Source organism: Phacochoerus africanus, chromosome 1 (genome assembly GCF_016906955.1).
Source record: "Phacochoerus africanus isolate WHEZ1 chromosome 1, ROS_Pafr_v1, whole genome shotgun sequence".
Classification (NCBI taxonomy): domain Eukaryota; kingdom Metazoa; phylum Chordata; class Mammalia; order Artiodactyla; family Suidae; genus Phacochoerus; species Phacochoerus africanus.
Window position 1 is genome coordinate 239,096,298 of NC_062544.1, and position 18,505 is coordinate 239,114,802.

Genomic DNA, 18,505 nt, shown 5'->3' on the forward strand with positions numbered 1-18,505 from the left:
CTACAGCTCCGATTCAACCCCTAGCCTGGGAAACTCCATATGCCTCGGGAGCGGCCCAAAAAATAGCAACAACAACAACAACAAGACAAAAAAAAAAAATCTTCCTTCCCCAACTGTGCTGCCTCACTCCCAGAAGCCATACGTAATGCATCTGGTCAACCCACACTGCTGTCTAAATCTCTCTCTCCTCCAAGGGCTCCTATAACACAACATTTTGAATCTCACGGACACTCTCATCTCAAATGTAGAGTCTTCCCACTGCAGGCTAACTTGGTAGTGTCCCCTTCCCCCTCCAGACATATTTTAGGGGGAGTCTTACTTCATTTGCTGCTGTCCATTGAGACTGTGCTATGACCAAACAAAAGAGTGGCATTTAAAGTTCCCAAAATAGGGAGTTCCCATTGTGGCACAGCGGATATGAATTTGACTAGTATCCATGCAGATGCACCCATGAGGATGTGGGTTCCATGCCTTGCTCAGTGGGTTAAGGATCCAGCATTGCCATGAGCTGTGGTGCAGGTCACAGACGCAGCTTGGATCCTGTGTTGCTGTGGCTGTGGTGTAGGCCCGCAGCTGTAGGTCTGATTCAACCCCTAGCCTGGGAACTTCCATATGCTGCAGCTGTAGCCCTATAAAAAGTTCCCCAAATATGCCAAGCTCTCGAACATGCCTCTGTAGCTTCATACAGTTTTTCTGCTGCCGGAACCCTTCCTTCCTTCAACCAATGAACATACATCTTGCATGACTCAGATCCAGGAAAAAGGGGGAAGAAAGAGATGGGGAAAAAATTCAGTTCAGCACTCATCTCAGCCAAGGACTTGACCCACTCTCCAAGTGTAAGGGTCCCCTTTTCCATGTTCCCAAGGCACTCTCATGGAGTTTTTCTTGTAGGCCACCATTATTCATCCAGATCTCCCTCACTGGATGGTGAGCTTCTGGAAAGCAAGAACTGTGTCTTTTACCTTTACATCCTCGTTGCCCAGCATTTATTGAATAGGTTGTTAAACAAGTAGATAAATGAACGAATGGACTGATGAGCATGCTTACAGCCCTGTTTGAGTATAAGAGGCAATATCTGGTCCCAAGAGTTAAAAGAGGATAAAGGACTCTTGCAATATCTGCATCCCACTCACACCAGTTGTCAGGGTGTGAGTCACAGGGACAGGAGCAGACAGTGTTAGCAGAGCACTGTGAGATGCCTTCAACCATTTCACAAGAAGCCATGTTCTAGGCTGTGCAGAAGATGTGGCAAAGCTGGGGTCGGCCTTCACATTAGCTCCCAGGAGGTCAGGAATGTGTGGAAGGGGTGAAATGTAGTAGGTAGGAAGAACCATGCTAAGCATATGAATGTGGCCACAGAGCCAAGGAGCCCAGGCTCACTGACCTGGAAGGGACAGGCGGCAGGCAGTGTTGGTATTCATCTACCCACTAGAAGGGCAGATGATGGCAAACTGCAGTGAGCAAAGGGCAGGACCATAGGAACTATTGTGAGTTAGTTCTCCCTAACTCACAAGATCCTGGGCAGGTGGATTCAGGTGCTGAGGAGACCACGAGAGATGTTTATAGATGGGACTGTTAATTGCACTGAAATTGTGGTCTATTCTGTCTGGGACCAAAACCTCTAATTTTTGATGCAGCATACTCGTGTGCCCCTGGTGGATACTGTTGTGTCAGAGGAAAATACAAATTCCCTCAGTCCCAGAAGCAGCCACATGAATATAAGGGGCACCAAAGCTTGTGGAATCCAGATCTCCCCAGCTGGTTGCCTAGAAATGAGCCCTCTTATCCACAGTGTCATGATCCATGTACACTGTGACAGGAAAAATGCTTAGAAGCATTGAGTTAGACTATATGAGATGAATGAGCAGCACCAGAGATGTAGGACTCTAGAAAGGATTGCATTTAACAGGGTCCAGAGGGTAGAGGATAGAATACATGACAGTAGTTAGGACAAGAGTCGCAAGCTCTCAAACGTACAGACCAAAGTCATCCTATTTATGTGATTGTTTCTGTGAGTTCACTTGGAAGGTGGGACACTAGGGTGTATTACACTATTAAAAATAACTAAATGACAAGAGCTCACAAGAATAAAGCCCAGGTTCTCAGCAAAGGTACACTCCTGAAAAACTAACAAATCAAGGCAAGTGACATTTTGTCACACCAATAGCCCACATCTCCTCAATCTGAGAGGCAGATTAGGGGCCAGAGTCAGCCCTACAAACACAGCCTAGCACCCACTCTCCCCTATGGCCCAGGGAGAAATTAGCTCCTTAGGATTAGAAACTCTCATGGAATTTCTCAGACATACCATCATTATAGCATCATAGACAAGCTGGAAAGTGAGGAGAAGAGGGTGTAGTTAGCATGAGCCAGGCCCATCAACCCCATGCCCAACATTTACTCTCCTGCTGCTGTTTGCCTTTGTCTTTTCTGGCTTAGGTCTTAACTCAGTGTTGGACAGAGCTAGGCAGGTATATAACCAGAGACCCACAATGCTACCTGAGCGAGGACTGGAAATATTAGGAAAGCATGACTTCCACTGAACTACTACTCCTCAACCAGAAATAACAATCCACAACACCTTTTTCCACATTCCTAAACTGGCCAGAAATACATTTCATAGTCATGGCAAATGGGCTTAGAGCTCTCCTGGGGCTAGGAGTCAGGAGGAAGGCAGGGGCTAAATGTGGCAAGGAAGCTCTGGTCACTCTGTACAGGCACCAGATCAGTCCCACCTATCAGAGTGGCTCTGGTTGGCATTGCTCTGCTGTGGCCTGCATGGGCAGAAGGCCAGATCCAGCTGGCACAGAGTGCTATGGAGTCAAAGGCCCAAGGATCTGTGTGTACGTGCTGTGTGTACGTTCAACAGCCCTAGCCAAGAAGCAGCTAACATCTGAGATCCAAATAAGACTGCCAGGGTGGGGTTGATGCCAAAAAAGTGAAACTAAAGCAAATCCTACCACACCCAACCTCAGCCAGAGCTGCAGATGTCACATGGACTCCATCTAACATTGCCAGTGGGGACCAGAGCACATGCTAGAGGAATTTAAGCTCCTCTAAATCCCAAATTAAAAGCCATGCAAGGCCTTCCCAGAGCTCTACTCTCTAAACTTTTCCCCTAGCTTCTAAAAGGGGTCTTCAACATTTGGAAATGACTAGAAAGCAACAATCTTCCTTCCTAAAAGCTATTAAAATGTTTACCCGCTCATCATCCACCATGGGCCAAAGAAGAATTAGGGAGTCTCCTTGATGTGAATCCAACCCTAATCCTGCAAAGGTTGCTCCAGGTCCCAGCCTGGCAGTGCCACCGTGATGACCTCAACTTTCTGACTTCCCCTTATCCCTCCACCTCTTAGACCAAGACAGGAAAAGTGAGTTTTCTTAGTGATGAAATATTCTGCTTTCACGCTCTTAGAGACAGGAAATGATAAAGGCAGAGGCAGCTGTTATCCAAAAAGGTGAGGCCAGGTTGTCAGTCTGTGTCTGCTTGCTTCTCCAAGGGATGCAGGAAAAATATTTGAAGCAGAGACCCCACAATATCTCACATCAAGCTGCACAGAGTTGGAGGCTCCTTTGGAGTGTGTGTGTCTCAGGGATGAGATGGGGGAGGAATATGGGTGGTTATGTAAAAAGGCATTATAGGTAAAGCCACAAAAGGCAGAAAAGAGAAAAATGTTAAAATAGGAACAAAAAACAAGAGCAATGAATAGAAAACAGTAACAAATACAGTAGATATTAATCCAACTATAGCAATAATCACTTTAAATGTCAATGGTCAAAATGCACCAATTAAAAGGCAAGATTGTCAGAGCAGATCAAAAATTTTTAAGACCCAACCATATGTTGTCTACAAGAAATTCACTTCAGGGAGTTCCTGTTGTGGTTTAGTGGGTTACAAACCAGACTAGTATCCATGAGGATGAGGGTTTGATCCCTGGCTCCGTTCAGTGGGTTAAGGATGCAGTGTTGCTGTGGCTGTGGCATAGGCTGGCAGCTACAGCTCTGATTCAACCCCTGCCCTGGGAACTTCCATACGTCTCAGGTGCGACCCTACAAAGCAAAACAACAGCAACCACAATAAAATTCACTTTAAATATAAAGATACCTATAGATTAAAAGAATAGAGAAAGTTATGTTATGCTAACACTAATCAAAAGAGAGCAGGAGTAGCAATATTAATTTCAGCCAGAAGAGACTTCGGAGCAAAGAAAATTATCAGGAATAAGGAGGAGTATTGCATAATGAAAAAGGGGTCAATACTCCAAGAAGACATAAAGATGTTTAATGGGTAGCACCCTAAAAACAGAGCATCAAAACACATAAGGCAAAAAGTGATAGACCTACAGAAAGAAACAGATGAATCCATTATTTTAGCTAGAGATTTTAACACCCTTTACAAGAAATGGACAGATCCAGCGGGCAGAAAATCAGTAAGAACACAGTTGAACTCAATAATATTCATCAATCAATTGTATATAATTGACATGGATAAACTACTTCATCCAACAATAGTAGAATACACATTCTTCTCAAGTTCAAATGAAACAGTCACCAAGATAAATCATATTCTGGGCCATAAAACATACCTTAACAAATTTAAAAGAATAGAAATACTTCACTGTATCCTCTCAGACCACAATGAAATTTAACTAGAAATCAGTAAGATAAAAATAGCTGGAAAACCCCCAAACACAAAAAGATTAAACAACATTCTTCTAAATAACACAAGGGACAAAGAAAAAAATCTCAAGAGAATTTTTAATCTTAAATTAAAATGAAATGAAAGTGAAAAGACAACTTATCAAAATTTGTGGGATGCAGTAAAAGTAGTGCTTAGTAGGAAATTTATAACATTAAATGCATATATTTAGAAAGAAGAAAGATCTAGAATGAGTAACCTAAATTTTCATGTTAGAAAACTAGGAAAAGAAGAGAAAATTAAATCTAAAGTTAGCAGAAGAAAATAAATAGTAAGAATTAGGACAGAAATTAATAAAATTGAAAACAGAAAATGAGTAATGAAAATCAACAAAACCAAAAGCCATTTCTTTAAAAAGTTCAAAAATAAATAAATAAATAAGCCTCTAACCAGGTTAACTAAGGAAAAAAGAGAGAAGACACAAATTACTAATATCAGATATGAAAGAAGGGACATCAATACAAATTCTATGAACACTAAAAAGATAGTAAAGGAACACTATGAACAAGTCCCAACAAAGTCTACAATAACTTGGATGAAATAGACAGATTCTTTGAAAGATACAATCTACTAAACTCACATGAGAAGACAGAGACAATCTGAATAGCCCTATATCTAATAAAGAAATTGAACAGAAAATTAATCACCTTCCAAAAGAAGAAAGCAGCAGGCCCACACAGGTTCACTGATGAATTCTATGAAACATTTAAGGAAGAAATTATACCAATTCTCTATAATCTCTTCCAGAAGACAGAAGCTAAGGGAGTATTTCCTAACTCATTTTATGAGACCAGTATTATTCTAACACCAAAATGTGACAAAGATTTTATGGGAAAACAAAAATACAGACCAATATATCTTATAAACAGAGATGCCAAACTGCTCATTAAAATACTAGCAAATCAAATCCAACAATATACAAAAAATAATTATACACCACAAGTAAGTGGGATTTATTCCATGTATGCAAAGTTGGTTCAACATTCAAAAATCAGTTAATGTGATGCATCAAAACAATAGGCTAAAGAAGAAAAATCATGTGATCATATCGATAGATGCAGAAATAGCATTTGAGGAGTTCCCTCTATAGCACAGTGGGTTAAGAATCTGACTGCAGCAGCTCAGGTCACTGTGCAACAGCTATGGCTTGGATTTAACCCCTGGTTCAGAACTTCCATATGCCATGGATGCAGCCATTAAAAAAGAAAGAAGGAAAAGAAAAAAAAAAGAAATAGCATCTGACAAAATCTAACACACATTCAACATTTAAAATAAAAAGATACAACAACAAAAACAAAACATCTCTCCACAAACTAGGAATAGAGGGGACTTCCTCAGCTTGATAAAGTCTTTTACCAAAATCTATAGCTAACATCATCCTTGATGAGGAACTAGAAGTCTTCTTGCTAAGATCAGGAAAAGCAGAGGTAGTTCCTCTCTCCTTTTCAACATTGTATTGGAAGTCTTAGCTAATTCAGTAAGACAAGGAAGGGAAATAAAAGGTATACACTTGGAAGGAAGAAACAAAACTTTGTTCACAGATGACATGATCATCTATGTAGAAAATCCAAAAGAATCAGTAAAAACTGGGAGTAAAAGTATTCATAGCAAGATTTTGAGATAACAAGTTTAACATACAAAAGTAAGTAGAAATATAGCAAACTAAAAATCTTCTATGCAGCAAATGAAATCATCAACAGAAAGAAAATGCAACCTATGGGAAGGGAGAAAATGTTTAAAAATAACAGATCTCCTAAGGAGTTAATACCAAAAATGTATAACAAACTTATACAATTCAATAACAAAAAAATTAGCAATCCAATTTAAAAATGAGCAGAAGAACTGAATAGACATTTTTCCAAAGAATACATACAAATGACCAACAGGTACATGAAAAGGTGCTCAACATCACTAATCATTAGGGAAATGTAAATCAAAACTACAATGAGATGATAACACCTTACACCTGATAGAATGGCTATTATAAAAAAGATAAGAAATAATAATTGTTAGCAAGGATGTGAAGTCAAGAATCCCTGGGCTTTTCAATTTCTTTTTTTGTTTTTGTAGGGCTGCACCTGCAGCATATGGAGGTTCCCAGGCTAGAGGTCCAATAGGAGCTGTAGCCGCCAGCCTACACCACAGCCATAGCAACACCAGATCTGACCACATCAGCAACCTACACCACAGCTAACAGCAAAGCGGATCCTTAATCCACTGAGTGAGGCCAGGGATCAAACCCGCAACCTCATGTTTCCTAGTGAGATGCGTTAACCACTGAGCCATGACTGGAACTCCAAGAATCCCTGTGCATTTTGGATGGGAATATAAATTGGTGCGAACACTATGGAAAAGTGTGGAGGGTCCTCAAAAAATTGAAAATAAAACTGCTAACAGAGTTCCCATCGTGGTGCAGTGGTTAATGAATCTGACTTGGAACCAGGAGGTCGCAGGTTTGATCCCTGGCCTTGCTCAGTGGGTTAAGGATCTGACATTGCCGTGAGCTGTGGTGTAGGTTGAAGACGCGGCTTGGATCCTGTGTTGCTGTGGCTCTGGTGTAGGCCGGCAGCTACAGCTCCAATTAGACCCCTAGCCTGGGAACCTCCATATGCCATGAGAGCAGCCCTAGAAAAGGCAGAACAACAAATAAATAAATAAGTAAATAAATAAAACTGCTATCATGATGCAGCAAATCCACTTTTGGATATTTAACCAAAGGAAACAAAATCATTCTTAAAAAAGATATCTGCACCCCCAGGTTCCCTGCAATATTATTTACTATAGTCAAGACATGGAAACACCCTAAGTGTCAATTGACAGATGAATGTATAGAGAATATGTGGTATAGGAGTCCCGTTGTGGCTCAGTGGTTAATGAATTCAGCTAAGAACCATGAGGTTGCAGGTTCAATCCCTGGCCTCGCTCAGTGGGTTAAGGATCTGGTGTTTCTTGAGCTGTGGTGTAGGTGCAGACACGGCTCGGATTCCGCGTTGCTGTGACTCTGGTGTAGGCCAGCAGCTACAGCTCCAAATAGACCCCTAGCCTGAGAACCTCCATATGCTGCCCTTGCAGCCCTACAAAAGCAAAAAAAGAAAAAAAAGAAGAAAATGTAGTATACATGCAGTGGAATATTATTCAACCACGAAAAAGAGGGGAGTCCTGCCATTTGCAACAACACGGATAAGAGTCTGAGAAAGAAAGACAAATATTGTATGATCTCAATTACATGTGCAATCTTTTCCTGTGTGTGTGGAGGGTGCTTTTTAGGGCCACACCAGCGGCATATAGAAGTTCCCAGGCTAGGAGTTGAATCAGCACTACAGCAACCACCTACCCCACAGCTCACAGCAACACCAGATCCTTAACTCACTGAATGAGGCCAGGGATAGAACCTGCATCCTCATGGATACTAGTCAGATTCATTTCTGCTATACCACTATAGGAACTCCGTATACGTGCAATCTCAAAAAAAACTCCAAACTCATTAATACAAAGAACAGATCAACGGTTGCCACAGGATGGTGAGAAAGGGGAAATAAAATGGGAAAATGTGGTCAAAAGATACAAATTCCCAGTTATAAGATAAAAAATACCTGGGGATGTAATATTCTACATGATAATTATACTTAATAATTTGAAAGTAGCTAAGAAAGTAGATTTTAAAAGTTTCCATAGACTATACTACAAAGCAACAATCATCAAAACCATATGGTACTGGCACAAAAGCAGAAATATAGATCAGTGGAACAGGATAGAAAGCCCAGAATTAAACCCACGCACCTACAGCCAACTCATCTATGACAAAGGAGGCAAGAATATACAATGGAGAAAGGACAGCTTGTTCAATAAGTGGTGCTGGGAAAACTGGACAGCCACATGGAAAAGAATGAAATTAGAACACTCCCTAACACCATACACAAAAATAAGCTCGAAATAGATTAAAGACCTAGATAGAAGACCAGACACTATCAAACTCCTAGAGGAAAACATAGGACAAACACTCTCCGACATAAATGACAGCAACATCTTCTCAGATCCACCTCTTAGCGTCATGACAATAAAAACAAAAATAAACAAATGGGACCTAATCAAACTTCAAAGTTTCTGCACAGCAAAGAACACCCTAAACAAAACAAAAAGACAACCCACAGAATGGGAGAAAATCTTTGCAAATGAATCAACTGACAAGGGATTCATCTCCAAAATTTATAAACACCTTCTGCAGCTCCATACCAAAAAAACAAACAACCCCATCAAAAAATGGGCAGAAGATCTAAACAGATAGTTCTCCAAAGAAGACATGCAGGTGGCCAAAACACACATGAAAAGATCTTCAATATCACTCATTATTAGAGAAATGCAAATCAAAACCACTATGAGGTACCACCTTACACCGGCCAGAATGGCCAGCATCAAAAAATCTACAAATAAGTGCTGGAGAGGGTGTGGAGAAAAGGGAAACCTACTACACTGTTAGTGGGATTGTAAATTGGTGCAACCACTGTGGAAAACAGTATGGAGAGTCCTCAGAAAACTAAACATAGAACTACCATTTGATCCAGCAATCCCACTCCTGGCCATCTACCCAGAGAAAACCACAACTCGCAAAGACACATGTACTCCAATGTTCATTGCAGCACTATTTGCAATAGCCAAGACATGGAAACAACCTCAATGTCCATCGACAGAGGAGTGGATCAAGAAGAGGTGGTACATATACACAATGGAATATTACTTAGCCATCAAAAGGAACGAAATACCAGCATTTTTTGCAACATGGATGAACCTAGAAACTATCATGCTAAGTGAAGTCAGCCATACAATGAGACACCAACATCAAATTCTTTCACTGACATGTGGAATCTGAAAAAAGGACAGACTGAACTTCTTTGCAGAACAGATGCTGACTCACAGACTTTGAAAAACTTATGGTCTCCAAAGGAGACAGTTTGGGGGGTGGGAGGATGTGCTTGGGTTGTGGGATGGAAATCCTGTGAAATTGGATTGTGATGATCATTATACAACTACAGATGTGATAAATTCATTGAATAATAAAAAAAGAAATATTTCAAAAAGAGCTAGAAGATTTAAAGAACAAACAGAAATGAACAATACCGGAACTGAAATGAAAAAATACACTATAAGGTACCAATAGTAGAATAACTGAGGCAGAGGAACAAATAAGTGAGCTGGAAAACAGACTGGTGGAAATCACTGCTACGGAAGAGAATAAAGAAAAAAGGATGAAAAAGAAATGAGAACAACATTATACGTTTCAACATTCACATCATAGGGGTCCCAGAAGATGAGAGAAAAAAGTGCTAAGAAAATATGTGAAGAGATAATAGCTGAAAAATTTCCTAACTTGGGAAAGGAAACACTTCCCCAAGTCCAGGAAATGTAGAGAGTCCCCTACAGGATAAATCTACCAGGTGTTCCCTAGTGGCATAGAGATTAAGGACTTGTAACTGTCACTGCTGTGGCAAGGGTTCAGTCCCTGGCCCAGGAACTTCCACATGCCACAGATGCAGCACCCCCCCCAAAAAAAGTTACCAAAGTGATCCATGAATAGGATTAATATTGAAGACTATAATATAATGAAAATTAATAGTTCATTTTTTCATTTATCAATTTTAGACATTGTCTAAAGCTATTATAAGAAACAATCTGCACACAGCTTTATATGGACTCTGGAGCCAGCTTGTCTAGTTTTGAATATGGCTTCACCACTCTCTAGATGAGAGACCTTGAGTGGGTTACTTGATCTCTGTATGCTTGTGTTTTCATTTGTAAAGTAAGGATGAAAATAGCATCTTCCCTGGAGGATCACTATGAGAATTAAACAATTTGAAGTTCTTAAAATAAATAAATAAATAAATAAATAAGTTCCCAGCAGACACACACACAATTTGTAACTGTGTGTGATAACTGATGTTAACTAATCTTATTATGGTAGTCATTTCTCAGCATATATTTAAATCATTATGTTGTATACCTAAAACTAATACAATGTTATATGTAGATTTTATCTTAATAAAAAACAAAGGAAAACAAAACAAGACAAACAACTAAATTAAAAAGTGGGCCAAAGACCTAAACAGACACTTCATCAAAGATATACAGTTAAAAAATAAGCACATGAAGAGAAGCTCAATATCATGTCATTAGGGAACTGTAAATTAAAGCAACAATGAGGTCCCACTACACATCTATTAGAATGGCTAATATGTGGAAAACACCAAATGCTGTGATGATGTGGAGCCACAGGAACTCCTCCTATTCATTGCTGATGGGAAAACAATATGGTACAGATACTTTGAAAGCCCATCTGGCAGCTTCTTTAAAAAAATAAATCTTATTCTTACCGTGTGATCCAACAACCATGTTCCTTAGTATTTACCCAAAGGAATTGAAAGCATGTCCACACAAAAACCTGCACATGGATTTTTTGGCGGGGGCCGGGGAAGAGAGTTGTGGTTGTGTCCAGGGTGTGCTGAAGTTCCTGGGCCAGGGAGCAAACCAGTTCCACAGCTGTGATAATGCCATATCCTTAACCCACTAAACCACCGGGGAGCTTCAGTACATGGATGTTTATAATGTTTTTATTCACAACTGTCAAAACTTAGAGGAGTTCCTGCTGTGGCACAATGGGATTGGTGGTGTCTCTGCAGCACCAGACACAAGTTGGACCCCTGGCCCAGCACAGTGAGTTAAAGGATCTGGCATTGCTGCAGCTGCAGCATATTTGCAATCGTGGCTTGGATCCGATCCCTCTCCTGGGATTCCATATGCCTTGGGGTGGCCAAAAAAAAAACCTTAGAAAGACCAAGATGTCCTTCAGTAGATGAATTTATAATTAAGTGTAACACATCCATACAATGGAATATTATCCAGTGATAAAAAGAAATGAGCTACCAAGGCACAAAAAGACATGGAAGAAACTTTAAGTACACATTGCCAAGTGAAAGAAGCCAGTCTGGAAAGGCTACTTACTACATGATTTCAACTATGTGACATTCTAGAAAAGGCAAAACCACAGAGATAGGAAAAAGATCAGTGGTTGCCAGGAGTTAGGAAAGGAGTGTTGAACAGGCAGAGCATAGAGGATTTTTAGGGCAGTGAATTTATTAGATATGATACTATAATGGTAGATACATGTCATTGTACATTTACCAAAACCCATGGAATGTACACCAACAAGAATGAACTATACTGTGAACTAGGAACTCTGAGAAATAATAATGTGTCAGTGTAGGTTTGTCACAATGTACCTCTCTGCAGTGAGATGTAGATAGTGAGGAAGGCTGTGCATGTGTTGGGGGAGAGGGTACATGGGACCTCTCTGTACTTTCTGCTCATTTTTGCTGTGACTCTAAAATTTCTCTGAAAAATAAAATCTATTTCTTAAAAGGTCACTGCATGTAGATGCCCAATGAAGAAGGCTGCATAAACAACAGAGCAGGCGGTACCACTTTCCAGAACCCAGCAGGGGCAGCAAAAAGGGGATCCCACCAATTTGTCCCATGTCTAGCATCTACAAGCATTCTAACACAGCCCTAAAGTAAAACCCAAAAATCATGTTCTGTGCTCCCAAACAATTCCTGTTTTCATGAGCCAAAAATGGTGAGCCCTCAGTGAATCAACAGAAGGGGAGTAGAGGAGTCAGCAGACAGCCCTGTTTACTGGGAATTGTGTCCAGTACCCTGCAGCAGAGCACACTTGGTATCTCAACAAAAGCCAACTCTGTCCAAGTCATTTGAGTCATCCTTTGGCCAAGGCCCAGCAAAGAGTCTCCCTGAAACACCTCCCAGATTCCAGTCATTCTTGAAATGTAGGTCAGCCTCTGCAGGCCCACACACTCCACAGCCCTAAAGAGAGACAACCACAGCACAGTGGCTTGCTCATGTATCCTGATATTTTTTCTCCTTTCACAATTATGTTGCTCACTCTGTTGCTCTCTTCTGAAATCCCTCTAGTTTATCCTAAAGTTTGAGAGTTTTATTGCCCTTCTCTGAGCCTGTAACAACAGGTGCTAAAACATGGTTACTCTGTGGCCTCACCAAGACGCAAGGAGAACAAGCTCCAACCTGCCCTGCATGATCATGCCCCAAGCACGTCCCCCTAAGAGGGCACACATCTCCCACGTAAGGCAGTGTGCACAGCTGTGTCTGGAAGCACCCCTCTCAGGACCTTGCCTGTGACTGCTATCCTACCATCAAACATGAAGGGAAGTGATAAAATGCCCTGGATCCCAACAGAGGCGGAAACAAACCTATGCGGGGGGAGTATCCCATCTTGCTTGCTTGCCAGCTCATCCAAAAAGAATTTACTGTTGCTTACAAAGATGAATAGAGTCAGCAAAATAAAATAAAGATGAATGAGAAAAATGGGAAGTTGAGATGTTTGGTTCTTCTGCATTGGGAATGAGGAAAGATTGGCAGCAATTTAATGATCTCTAACTTCACCTTTCCCAACCTCAATCTGTCCCTTCTTTACTGGTCCTACATGATTCTAGCCTCTTGTCAAGGTCACCAAAGATCCCTAAAATGTTCAATTCAATAGCCAATTCCAATCCAAAGAAAACCCTAATTTGATAAGTACATGCACCCCTATGTTCATAGCAGCACTATTCACAATAGCCAAGACATGGAAACAACTTAAATATCTATCGACAGATGAATGAATAAGAGGGGTACCTATACACAATGGAATACTACTCAGCCATAAGAAAATGAAATAATGCCATTTGTAGCAACATGAATGGATGTTGAGATTGTAATAATAAGTCAGACAAAGACAAATACATGATATCACTTATTTGTGGAATCTTAAAAAATGATACAAATGAACTTATTTACAAAACAGAAACAGACTTACAGACATAGAAAATTAATTTATATAGAGCTCTCTGATGGTCTAGTGGTTAGGACTTGATGCTTTCACTGCTGCAGCCCAAATTAAACCCCTAGTCTGAGAACAGAGATCTCACATCAAGCTGCTACATGCCACACACCCCACCCCACTGCCCCCCGCCCCCAGGCCCTGAAAAGGAAGGAAGGAAAGGAAAGGAAAGGATACAACTACAGATGTGATAAATTCATTTGAGTAATAAAAAAATTTTTTTAAAAGAAAGGAAAGGAAAGGAAATAAAAAAGATAAATTTATGGTTACCATAGGGGAAAGGGGAGAGCAGCAAGATAAATTAGGAGCTTGGGATTAACAGATACACATTACTTTATATAAAATATATAAAAAACCAGGTCCTACTCTATAGCACAGAGAACTATATTCAATGTCTTATAATAACTATAATGGAAAAGAATCTGTGAATATATATATATACATATATACATATATATCACTTTGTTGTACAACAGAAACTAATACAACATTATAAATCAACTATATTTCAATTAAAATAAATAAAGAAATAAATAGCCAACTCTGTCCTCAACTCACTTGAGCCACTAGCAGAATTTCAAAAGTGATCACTGTCCCCCACCCACTGCAAATATTCTTCTCCTTTGTTTCCTCTTCTCTACTCTCTCCTTCTTTCCTACCATCTCCTAATCTCACAGCTAGTTAAAATTTTAGAATGTCCTAGTGCTCAGTTTTTAGAACTCTCTCCTTTTCTATCACCCTCAGTACTGAGGGATCTCATTCTGCTTCTTGGCATTAAATACATGTCACATGTCCACCACTCCCAGATTTGTACCTTAAGTCCTGGCTTCCCCTGAATGCTAGACTCCTATATCCAACTCCCCTCTCAGCATCTTCACTCAGATGTTTAACATAACTCTCAAAACTGTCCAAAACAGATCTAATCTGGTTTTCCCCACTCAATCACACTTCATCTTCCTTTTACTCATCCCCCCCACCAAAATTAAAGTCATCCATGACCCTTCTCTTTCTCTCACTTCCCATATCTAATCCATGAGTAAATTCTGTTGACTCCACCTCCAAACTATGCCCAGGACCTGTCTACACCTCACCCCTTCCCTGTGGCCACTCTTGTACAGACTTGGGTTATTTATTACAAAGATCTAACTGGACTCTCTGCTTCCAGCTTTGCCTGTTCAGATTATTCTCAATACAGGAGCCAGAGTTATCCCATTGAAATGTAGGCCAAGCCCAAGTCTTCACAAGGGCCCTCATAGCCCAACATGATTTAGCCCCCATCACTCCACCTGAGCCCTCTCCTCATCCTCTTCTCACTAGTCACACGGGCCTCCCTGCCTTGCCTTACACACCAGGTTGGCCTCCACTTTCTGGCCTTTGCACTTGCTGCTTCTCCTGCTTGAAATGTTCTTCCCTTTTATATCCTCTAAGCTTTTGCTCAAAAACTTTCTCAATAAGGCTCTCCCTGATCATCCTAAAGTACCTCAACACTGCATCCCCTTTTCTTGCCTTACTTTCTCCATAATAATTCCCCATCTGAAATATTAGACTTGGAGTTCCCATTATGATTCAGCAGCTTAAGAGCCAAATGTTGTCTCTGTGAGGATGAAGGTTTGATTCCCGGCCTTGCTCAGTGGGTTAAGGATCCAGCAATGTTACAAGCTGTGGGAACACACTAGCCTGGGAATTTCCATATGCCACAGGTGCAGACATAAAAAGAAAAAAAATAATAAAATAAAACACTACAGATCTTACTTTGCAGAGGAAGGAACACTCCCAAGCTCATACTATGAGGTTATCATCACCCTAATACCAAAACCATACAAAGATACCACAAAAAAGAAATTACAGGTCAATATCACTGATGAACATAGATGCAAAAATCCTCAACAAAATATTAGCAAACAGAATCCAAAAATATATTAAAAGGATCATACACCATGATCAAGTGGGATTTATCCCAGGGATGCAAGGATTTTTCGATATCCACAAATCAATCAGTGTGATATACCATATTAACAAACCAAAGAATAAAAACTATATGATCATCTCAATAGATGAAGAAAAATCTTTTGACAAAATTCAACACCCATTTTTGATAAAAAAACTCTTCAGAAAGTGGACATAGAGAAAACCTACCTCAATGTAATAAAGGCCATATATGACAAACCCACAATTAACATCATTTTTAACAGTGAAAAGCTGAAAGCATCAGGAATAAGACAAGGAGGTCCACTCTCACCTCTGTTATCCAACATAGTTCTTGAAGTGCTGCCCATGATAATCAGAGAAGAAAAAGAAACAAAAGGAATCCAAATTGGAAAGGAAGAAATAAAACTATCACTGTTTGCAGATGACATGATACAATACATAGAAAATCCTAAAGATGCTACCAGAAAACTCTTAGCGCTCATCAATGAATTCAGTGAAGTGGCAGGATACAAAATTAATATATAGAATTCTCTTGTATTCCTGTACACTAACAACACAAGATCAGAGAGAGAAATTAAGGAAACAATACTGCTTACTACTGTGTCAAGGAGAATACCTAGGAATAAACCTACCTACTCTGAAAACTATAAGACACTGATGAAAGAAATCAAAGATTATACAAAGAGATGGAAAGATATAACATGATCTTGGGTTGAAAGAATCAGTACTGTCAAAATGACCATACTACCCAAGGCAACTACAGATTCAATGCAATCTTTTTCAAATTACCAATGACATTCTTCACAGAACTAGAGAAGAATATTTTAAAATTTGTATGGAAACACAAAAGACCCTGACTAGCCAAAGTAATCTTTGAGGGGGGGGAAGAAAAAACAAAAAAAAAATAGAACTGGAAGAATCAGGCTCCCTGATTTCAGACTATACTACAGTCATCAAAACAGTAAGCGACTGGCACAAAAACAGAAATATTGATCAATGGAATAGGATAGAAAGGCCAGAAATAAACCCAAGTACCTATGGTAAATTAGTCTAAAACAGGAGGCAAGAACATACAATAGAGAAAGACAGTCTCATCAATAAGTGGTGCTGGGAAAATTGGAGAGCTACATGTAAAAGAATGAAATTAGAACATTCTCTAACATCATACACAAAAATAAATTCAAAATGGATTAAGGACCGAACATAAGGCCAGACAATACAAAACTCCTAGAGGAAAACATAGGCAGAATACTCTTTGACATAAATCACAGCAATATCTTTCTTGATCCACTGCCTAGAGTAAGGAAAATCAAAACAAAAATAAACAAATGGAACCTAATTAAACTTAAAAGCTTTTGCGCAGCAAAGGGAACAATTTTAAAAAATGAAAAGGCAACCCACAGAATAGGAGAAAATCTTCTCAAACACAGCGACTGACAAGGGATTAATCTCCAAAATAAACAAACATCTCATGCAGCTTTATATAAAAAAAATACAACTAAATCAAAAACTGGAAAGATCTAAATAGACATTACTCCAAAGACAGACAGATGACCAAAAAACACATGAAAAGATAATCAACACCACTAATTATTAGAGAAATGCAAATCAAAACTACAAAGAAGTATTACCTCATACCAGTTAGAATGGCAATCATCAAAAAGTCTACAAACAATAAATGCTAGAGAGGGTGTGGAGAAAAGGGAACCCTCCTACATTGTTGGTGGGAATGTAAATTGGTGCAACCACTAGGGAGGACAGTATGGAGGCTCCTGAAAAAAACTAAAAAAAGAATTACCATATGATCCAGAAATCCCAGTCCTGGGCATATATCCAAAGAAAATTCTAACTCTAAAAGAAACATGCAGCACAGTTTACAATAGCCAAGACATAGAAATAACCTAAATGTCTATAAACAGAGGATTGGATAAAGAAGATCTGGTACATATTTACAATGGAATATATACTCATCCATAAAAAATAATGAAATAATGTCATTTGCAGCAACATGGATGGACCTAGAAATGATCATCCTGAGTGACGCAAGGCAGAAAGAAAAAGATAAATATCATAAGATATCACTTATACATGTAATCTAATAAAAATGATACAAAAGAACTTATTTATAAAACAGAAACAAACTCACAGATTTCAAAACCAATCTTATGGTTACCTCAGGGGAAACCATGGGGGGAGGGAGGAATTAGAAGGATGGGAATAACACACACACTAATGTATAAAATAGATAATAAGAACCCCCTGTATAGTACAGGAAAATCCACTCAATAGTTTGTAATAACCTATGTGAGAAAAGAGAATGTATATATATATACACAACCGATTCACTTTGCTGTACACCTGAAACTAATACAACACTGTAAGTCAACTATACACCAATAAAATTTTAAAAATAAAAATACTGCAGACTTTATTGACTTATTTTGTTGATAACATCTCCCTTCACTAGAATAAAAGCTCCGTGAATGAACAAAGGGTTTTTTTTTTTTTTTCCTTCTATTTTTCTCTACTGCTTAACCTCTGGCTCTTAGAACTATGCTTGGCATATGGTGATTCAGCACATAAGTGTTGGATGGATGGAAGGAAAGAGTGAATTTCAGGACTTATGCTTCAGCCTTCCAGATTCCTAAAGATCCAGAAGAGGAAAATGCTACAAATCAAGTAAGGCATAATTCAGCATTTAAGACACATACCTTCCCACATCTACTCTATCTAACTGCAATGCTAGATCCTAACAAAAAATGAAATGACACGTCCATAGAAACATTAGAAATAGGCTAGTCTTAGCTTTACCATAGTCAGCCACAACCTACAATAAGCAGGCCGAGGAAACACTATGATTACAGGAGTTGAGAATGGTAGACCACAACTCCAATGCTAAGGAAGGGGGCTAGAGGAAGGCTTGATAACAAAGGTAACCAACTTTTGCTGAGTTTCTACCGGGAGGCAGATACTGCA

The 18,505-nt window shown here is 39.5% G+C and overlaps 1 protein-coding gene across 2 annotated transcripts in view; it reads right to left on the reverse strand.

Moving 5' to 3' along the window:
- Positions 1-18,505, reverse strand: part of TMEM45A (transmembrane protein 45A) — a 96,267-nt gene that overhangs the window by 58,015 nt on the left and 19,747 nt on the right. The gene's annotated exons all lie outside the window — the stretch shown is intronic.